This window comes from Sinocyclocheilus rhinocerous, unplaced genomic scaffold, assembly GCF_001515625.1.
Source record: "Sinocyclocheilus rhinocerous isolate Xijiao unplaced genomic scaffold, SAMN03320098_v1.1 scaffold823, whole genome shotgun sequence".
NCBI classification, from domain to species: Eukaryota; Metazoa; Chordata; class Actinopteri; order Cypriniformes; family Cyprinidae; genus Sinocyclocheilus; species Sinocyclocheilus rhinocerous.
This window is the reverse complement of record NW_015627245.1, coordinates 253,966-263,477: the sequence shown is the minus strand read 5'-3', so window position 1 is coordinate 263,477 and position 9,512 is coordinate 253,966. Positions and strand designations below refer to the sequence as shown.

The 9,512-nt window shown below is 35.6% G+C and overlaps 1 protein-coding gene across 1 annotated transcript in view; it reads left to right on the top strand.

Annotated features, from left to right (window-relative positions):
- The window catches only part of LOC107725019 (F-box only protein 11-like), a 41,189-nt gene that overhangs the window by 8,607 nt on the left and 23,070 nt on the right, over positions 1-9,512 (top strand). The window lies entirely within an intron of this gene.

The following is a 9,512-nucleotide window of genomic DNA, read 5'->3' as shown; positions in this document are numbered from 1 at the left end:
CTGTTTTCATGGTCAGTTTTTCATTTATTATTTGCTAATGTTAATGAATGTTTACATTAGAGTGCACCGCTACTACGCTGAAATTAATAGGGGAGCGGCTGGAAATAGCGACCTGTCCTGGTTGTAGATAGTATTAACATCATAAACTGAAAGCAATCTTTACGTGACTTTACGTTTTAAAATTGATCATCCGAGTCTAATATGATCCAGCGGGCCGTACTAAAAGACACTGCGGGCCGTCAGTTGCCCATCCCTGATGTAAATTATGTGAAAAATAATGCGTTTTTTGAACCACCAAGCATGAGAGCATGTTCTAGTACACCCCCAAAACAAAATCAAGACTTTGTAAAAGAGCATAAATAGGACCCCTTTAATATGTCACTTATCTAAATATCAGTAATTCTTAATCAATAATAATATTTACACAGAATGAAAACAGTTTTTTGTGGCTGGATCTCCTGAGTGTGGATGATTTTTGTTTGGAGACAGCATGCTGTCTGTTGTGTTGCACTAGTTGGTGGGACACCGTGTTTGTAGTGGTTACTGGACTAGTAGCCCTGGAGAGCCCCCAGTGCAACCAGAGCAACAGCGCTGCGTTTGCAGGATGTGTCTCATTCACCGACGATCCTCGTGCAGAATGGCCTCCTTCTCACCTGAAGGTAAACTAGATGCTCTACAGATTAGAATCCTTTATTAATCACATCCTCCCACAGCGTGCTTAGTGTGATAAAGAGCGTGTCGTGTTACAGCGGAGCATGTGTTTGGCGAAGTCCGGCGGTAATAGTGATGCTAATTTGAAATGTGCTGTTTGGATTTGTCTGTGACTTTCAACATTTGATGCCTTTGAGGGATCTTCTTGAATCACATGTATTTAAACCAGCGGTTTTACTAGTGGTAGGATAGGGCTGGGCGATATGGCCAAAAAAATGATCACAATTTTTTTTCATATCAGTCGATATCGATAATTATCACGATAAATGTCAAATCTTTATTTCTTTCAAGTTTAAAGCCAGATTTTTGCTCCAAAGTGAAAGTTGTAGAAACCAGACCATTCATTTTCCTTAACAAAATAAATATCTAAATAGAAAAAAATATTTCTTAGTTTCTGCAAGTTCTAATGAGTGATATTGTTTCAAATCAAGAAACAGGTTTGGGTTGCCTGATAATATTAATAATAATTAATATCACTTTTTTGTCTTTTAGAAATGCACATTTGATAGTAGCTTGAGTTAGGATGCAGAGGTAAATTTTTGTTCATTATCAAAATCAGTAACATCGGTAAAAATTTGTAGCAACCTCAGTTTTGTATGGTTAAATTTATTCTGACCAAGTTTTTTTTTTTTTTCTTCAATTAAGCATTGGTCTCCCATAGTAGCATACATTTAAATCATGATAATCACAGTTAAAACCACACATATAGCACCTCAATACCATGGTAAAAATATAACTATATGGTTTTTAGGTAGCCTGTATGAAAAACAGTAGTCTAAAAACATTCAGTATAAATGCACACATGCTATAGCTTAATCACAAATACATACTATAATTATATACCATTTCTCCTGTATTAAAATTCAGCGTGAATATCCCACATTTCTGCCACAATACCATGGTGCAGTGAGTGTTACTACAGTAAATCCATGGTAAATGATGGCAATGTGTAGATTGAAAAGCCTTCTGACTGTCTCGTTCGTTGCACACAGTGTTTCTCCTGTTTGGCTTTAAACTAGTTTAAATCACCGAGTCATTTGTGTTCATCGCTGAGTTCAAGCGCTTCACACTGGATCTCACAGCGCTGCTTAGAGCTCGCGTGACCGAGTAAACGCATCTGCTCTAGTGAGCTCGCGCTGCGCGGCCTTTTGAACTGTGATCCGAGCGGATAAACGGTCCGTGTGGCGCGCGATTCAAATGAGTTGTGCTGTTTCGTTCCGCTTTTGGCGCATAAACATCATATCGAACATTTATCGAACTCTGCATATCGTTTTATCGAGGAAAACTATACCGCGATAATTATCGTTATCGAATTATCGCCCAGCCTTAGTGGTGGGTATTAGTATCACTTTATAAAATAGCCTTAAGCATCCACTTATACTCTACCTGAACTTGGGCTTTCAGTGCATACAATTTGTTGTGTATTTTCACACATAATTTTGTAAATACTGCCTCTTAATTGTCTTTTGTGGTGTGTTATGTGGTGTCTGTCCTGTTTATTACCGAACCACACTGCATGTATATTAGCTACAGATTTGAGATGTCAGACTGTTTTGGTGTTATCGATGAAAGTGATGCTAAATTTGAGCAAATCGCTTTGTATCTCAATCCTAACCTTTGTCCCTGACGCTCATCTCTGTGTATTGAGTTACAAACATCACTGCTGGATTTGTAGGCTGATAACAGTTTTAGAAGCTGATTGTTTAACAGCACGTTTAATGTGTTAAATGCACTGAAAACCGAACTTAAAATCCACAGTGCAAGATTAGAAATGCATTATTGTGGCGATGTGATGTAAACCTGTGCTAACAGACTTTGACAGTGAGGTTGTTGTGGATTTTGGGCTGTATGTCATGGATGCATGTAAAGTTATCTGGTTCCTGAAGGCTTGAGCAATATCATGAACAAAACATCTCTTGAATGCAGTTTTACAGACCATGACTTTTGAATGGCCAACCCTCTACGCACACCGTGGCAATATAATCGCCATTGGCTAGTAAATTTTTTTGTTTACTCGCCAGACTGATAAACTATTTCACACACACACACACACACACACACACGTTTACTTAGCTATCTAAATGGTGAGCGCCAGCCAACGAGAGCTGTTTGCGCATTAGCTCCGCCCACTGCCGAGAAACCGGCATATCTTCTGCTTGTTCTTAAAAGCTGAATAATTCTAAATGAACTCTGTTATTTTGACAGGAAATACAACAAATAATATGGTTTACATGTAGCGCGTCGATTCAGCGTGGTATGCAAGACTCTCGCTCTCTCTCTTTGCATGTGTGAGAAACACAGCGCTATCAGTAAAGCGACGGCGAGTCGTGTGCCTTCACACTAGTTTACGGTACGTCAAATACAGGTGCGCTGCGTGCTACATACTGTGCATCCATTGAGTACATGACATGATCTATTGAGCGCATCCAAATAGTACAGATCGTTTGACGGAGAGTGAAACTCTCAAGCGCTCAGTCAGCGTGTTTATCGAGTGAAAATCTGTGTTGAACGTCACTCACACACATACTGGCGTGTAAAATTTAAGAATTTATTAGCCAATGGCTAATGTTAGACATTATTTAGTCGCCCAGAGTAAGATTTAGTCGCATATGCGAGTGATTTACTCGCAATGTAGAGGGTTGAATGTCTTACATGCATGAGGTACTTTCATGCACACAAGCTATTTCTATAAATGAAACACGTTTTTCTGTTTAGAGTTCATGTGTTGAGATGTCATTTGGCAGTTTACTTTACTGGAAAACTTATGAACAAAGTGTGGACAAAACCATAAGATTACTAGTTTGCGCATGTATGAGATTAGAACGCTCTGATGTAATGATGCTTGTAATTTTAATGGTAAAAGACTGTAACAAATGGTTCAGTAAAAACCTGTTAATTGGTTAAAAACTGTAATATATCTAATGAGACATTTAATGCAGTTTTACTACTTTTTTTATACTGTTAAATATACAGTTTGTTGTAAGTAAAAAAAGAACAAGTCATCCTGTAATTACAGTGAAAAATGGTAAATTCACATTCCCAGAATTGATACAAATGTTGCTTTACTTAGGTTTTTTGGGATTAGTTATGTACATTAGGGTTTCATGTTACATTTTAATTTGATTTGTTAATGTTAAAGCTTATTGCATTATTTTAGTGTCATGCTTGTTACCGTGATGTTGTTTTGTTTGATATTATGATGCACCTTCTATAGTGATTTGGTATATAAGCTTTATTTGACAATTAAATATACTTTTTTTTTTTTTTTACTTTAAGTTTAATCTGTAAAATTTAAAATATTATTGCCATATTTTTTTTTACTGTTTTTTTTTTAAATTAAAGGTAAGATTTGGTTTTACTGTAAAATATTTGATTTTATGAGCCCTGTCATTTTAGACAATCCAGCGGCCCATGAATAGTCCTTGAGCATACCGTCTGATGCTGAGACTACTTGGAGAAAATGTAGAGCATTTATATTTTAGGTTTAACCAATTAAATCACAAGCCTTCTGCAATGGCAGCTCTTTTTGAATTGATGTTTTTTCAGAGTGGTTGAGGTGTAGATGCTGTTGTTTCTGTTGTATTAATGATTTGATGTTAAATTAGAGGACATGATGTGGTCTAGCTGCTGCGTGACATTGTGATGATATGGCTTTGAAATCCTTGTTATGTGCGGGTCTAGTCGACTAGTATGAAACAATAGTCGATTACACGACAGACAAAAAAAAAGAAAAACAAAACACATGATTTTATAATTCAAATTACCATAATTTTAACATTGCATTTAAAACATTTTAAATAAGTTAAAATACAATTATTTTTAAAAGTTTATCTGGGCGGAAACCAAATTTTTACCTCAGACCTCACATGCGTTTTCTTCGTGTCAGTTGCGGCGAGTTCAAAAATGACCATGCGAAAGACGAGAAGGTGTGGGATTATTTTGAATTAGAAGGAAACGGAAAAGTTTTGTGTAAACTGTGTAATGTCAAATTGTCTTACAATAATTCTTTTGGAACGATGCGTAATCCTATTCAATACAGGCACGTAGGCGTTAGCTTAGAGGCTGGCCAAAGCCAGCGAATGTGTCAGTCACGTAATTTACTACAGCCCGCAGCCGTTGCGATCCCGTCCGCGCCGTCTATTCCTCTAACGAAGACCCACTTCGGTGGTGGTGCGGGATGTCCAGGCGCTTTCTGAAACTCTTATCGGCTTGCTTCTCGTTATTTTTGCATGCCTGCGACTTCAGTTCCTGCCGAGTGCGTTTTTTCAAGTGCAGGAATTTTATTGTTAATCACCTCAGGTACTGTCTTTCACCAGACCACGTTGATAATTTCACTGAACAAATAACGCATGGTCTGAGTAAGTAAAATGGGCTTTGTTGCATTGATTTGGTTTTAGACGATATAGCCTACACGGAGTATGTTTTTAAAAGCCGTTTTAATGCTATTTCTTGATAAACCTTCCTATTGTTTTTGACTTGTGTTTTAATATGTTGGCTAACGTTATATGAAGATTAAGAATTTGTTCTGCATTTCCCATATAAATGGAGAGATGCTGTCCTGTATGTGACCTCCATCAGATGGGGAGGGTTTCCATAGCAATGACCATTGAGAATATCACTGCAATATTGTACTGTTGCAAGTAAGTGTATTGTCAGATGTGCCCTTTAGAGATCCCATCAATTACAGAAGCTTTTTCTCCTCAGCTGTTGGACAATTAAAGGACTAGTTCGCACAAAAATCAGCTTTTTCTCACCCTCATCTTGCACCGAAACGTTTGACTTTCTAGCTTATGTGGAACATAGAAGCAGATGTTTAGCAGAATGTTCATGTTGTGTTTTCTTATGCAGTGAAAGTGGATGGTGACATGTCAGACTCTGAAAAGGACAAAAATATACCATAAAAATTAAATAGTGTCCACACGACTTGTGCAATACATTACGTTTTCTGAGGTGAGAAAAAGACTGAACTTTTTGGTCTGTTGTTCTTGTTTTTAGGAGTAGTAATACAATTAATAAATAGTAATAATTATTTGCTCATATTCAGAAATTAGTGTGGATGTTTTTAATGTTTCAGTTTTCCTAACTATATTTATCTAGATTGTCACCTGCTACTTTAAAAACTTGTGCTTTGGAAAGTTGGGTGGATTCTGATTGGCTGCTCCATGTTTTCCGCAGGTGATGGATATTTACCGCTGATTAAAGAACCGGCTTTACTGACAAGATGCGCGTTAAATATCGCATGCGATTTATCGTGCAGCCCTACTCTACAAGCTATTCCAGCTATATCTTTCCTCTCTTATTGCTATAGTTGTGGTGTGGACTTCACCATTCTCTTAGAATTTGAACGATTATTAAAACTTTATGGTTATTATCGTTATAGTTATCATCCTTAATGTGCGGTTGCATTAGCAAAAATTAGCTATGTTGTCTTTTGACCATCAGCATAAAGTTTGGTCATCATTGCATTTTTCGAGCTCGCGCGCGCAGTGAGAAGATTTGTGCGTGCGCTCATCCGAAGCACGCAAACCAGCGCCTCAGAACGCGCGCAAATATTAAGCTCTCTCTGAAGTATTGTGTTTAAATGGACAAATTCACACAAAAATTATGTCAAAATGCCCATCTTGGTAAGTGTCCTATAGCAGACACAGTCGGCTGAACGTACTGTATCAACACTTTCTCTTAAAGTGACAGCACTTTCTTAATATTAATCAAACAGCAACAACAAAGAAATCACTCACTGCTCTTGATTGAATAGCTTTTGTAACTTTAATAAAGATTAATCTTTAATTTATACAGTCAAATATGCGATGCTGTTTTACATTTCATTTATTTATTCAATTTCTGTAACTAAAAACTAATGTTGGACCTACCTAAAAAAAAACTGAAAATCACTGTTTATTTTATTTGTATCTTTACTCTATTGTATTTATTTGTGCTGTTGCTTGTAGCTAGATAGATTATTCTTTTCTTTATTTTTATTTGACAGTATAGTTTTCGCCTAAACATAGCACACACCGAACTGTACCGAAACCGTGACTCTAAAATCGTGATACAAACCGAACCGTGAGTAAGTTGAACCGTTCCACCCCTAATTGAGATGCTATTATAATTTTTATTAATTAATATTTGAATTAGTTTTATTTTTATTTTCTGATTTTATTTAAATTTTTGTTAAAGTTTTAGTAATTTAGTTCTTTTTTTGTCATTTTTTTTTAGTTTAAAAAAAAAATAGTATGTCTATAGTTTTATTAATTTTATTTCAGTTTTAGTCATTTCGGTATGTCAAGTTAAATTTAAAAAATGAGAAATATTGGCTTGACAACTACCTGAAATGAAATAAAATAAAATGGAATAAATAAATCAATAAATATTAAAATTATTATTTCAGTTAAAGTTTGTTTCAAGCAAAACATTTTTTTTGTTAACTATAATAAGTTCAACAAAAAGAAAATGATAAATGTTGGCTTGGGAACTACCTGAAATAAAATATAAATTAGTATACAATAAATAAATAAATAAATAAAAAAAAACAAATAATTATTTCAGTTTAAGTTTATTTCAAGTAACGATTGTTTTTTTAATGGTTTTAGTTTTAGTTAACTATAATAACCCTGATTTGAGCCAGTCAGACCAAAAAATATATTTAGATCACCATATTTATTTTAGTATCTGGGCTAATGCCGCTGTGTGAGGTCTACTGTTACCAGTTTCTGAGTGAACTCGGCTTTTATGTTCTATCAGCATCCTCTGAAATGAATCTAGTGTTTCTATTTGAAGAAGTGCTGCTGGACCTGCAGGAGTCTGGAGAGGAAATACGGTCTGTGTTTGGGCTGCGGGAGCGGGGCGGCTCCGTCTCGGCTTTCAGGCCTGTTTATCAAAGGGATGCCACACGGCTAATTCACCCCGGACGGTTCAATGTTCAACCTCTGCCTCCTTTGACCCTTCTTCTCGGCGTCACCTGCTCCATTTGCCGCAGCTGCCGAGGAGATCAGCCGTGTGTTTTTGGAGGAGGTCACAGCCTATCCGCTGTTTTCCTTCCCAACTGATTCACTGCTGCCTTACAAGTGTGTTGTACAGTGCCTTGATGAGATTTCAATATGCCGTTAAACTCAGAAGACCAAGTTGTTCCACCTTTTGCTGATCCGAGCGTTCATCCCGGGGAAGTGCGTCAGGACGAGGACTGCAGTGTTCTTAATCGTTGATTTGGCCTGAATTATTGAAGTTGCTTGTTTGAGCTGACTTTCACTGACACTGTAGATGTCTGATTACAGGGAAAACATGAGAGTTAAAACAATTATGCAAATTTTGATTATGCATCCACCATATGGTGATTTAGATGAGTTGAAATACAGAGGAAGTACGTTCTGGAGCATTGAGGCAAGACCCTGGGAATTGGTTTAGCAGGAAACATGCTGTTTTTCATTATTTCTAATGACAAAGTCTTATAGCGGTGTCTGAACACAATTGGTTGAGGTTGTTCTTGATGTGTGGAACAGCCTTTGGGATTGTGGACGTTTAAGTGCAAAAAAGTATGTTGACAAGGCTATTTATTGGTAGAGAAAATGGAGACTTGGGGTGGGACAAAAACTGATTCTCTGATGCATCATGATTCTCTCTTCAGTGATTATGAAAACTTAATTTTATGATGCAATATTAATGTAAACAGTCAGTTATAATAGTAATTTATAGAAAAACTCTCATTGTGTTTGTCTGGAAAATTTTCATATACTTAAAGCACTTTTTGTTTATTGTGTTTCTTTGTTCTCCTGTTTACTTTATATTTACTTGTATGTTTTGAAGCTATATTTAGTTAGTAATTCTTAACTTGCCATGGTTTTGATTCATTTTTAATTTGTAATTATTAAAAAAAAAAAGTGCTTAGAAGTAATTGAATAAAAATGCACAAATAAATTTGATATTCTAAATTGGTAAACTCAATTGTTTTGATTTATTATTATTTTGTAATTATTTATAAAAAGTACTTATTTTATAAGTAATTTAATAAAAACTTCTCAAATAAGTTTTATATTCTCAATTGGCAAACAATTGTTTTGATTTATTATTAATTTGTAGTTATCTTTAAAAAGTATTTATAATTATGTAATTTAATAAAAATGCACAAATAAATGTGATATTCAAAGTCGGTAAACTCATTAATACAAAAAAAAAAAAAAAGATCAGTTAATTGTTTTAGAATCAGATGGTGATTCATTTTGGAAATCGATCATGAGTTGCCTAAAGATTCCCACCTTTAATGCAGACTGACATACATTGTGTAAAAAGCATGCACGGATGTATACTTTGCAAATAGTATGTCATACATATTAACATTGAGTCTTGAAAGCTTTGTTATCTGGGATGCTCTTATCCTAATTTTGCATACTTTATAGAACATAAGTTCAGGCTTCTGTCCAGAAATGTCTGCAAATATTGTTCTGTCCATCAAAGAACTGAGCTGTTCTTCCCAAAAACAGAATAAAGTGCTTTTATGTGGATGAATTCTCACTTATCCGATGTGACCTTTGGTGTTGATGTTAAATGTAAAGGTGTGCTAAATTATTTTGTATTATTTTTCTTAATGAGCTCTATATTTAAAGGGGACCTATTATGCAAAATTTGGACATAAATGTGTGTTGGCAGTGTGTGTACACAACCACCCTATAATGATAAAAATCCACCCACTCCTTTTTTTTTAATCCCCATAAATAATAAGCAGTGTCTCCCAATGGCCTATTTTTAGCATTGGTGCTAATGTGACGTCACATTAGCCACAGGCCCCGCCCACGAATGTTGACAGACAC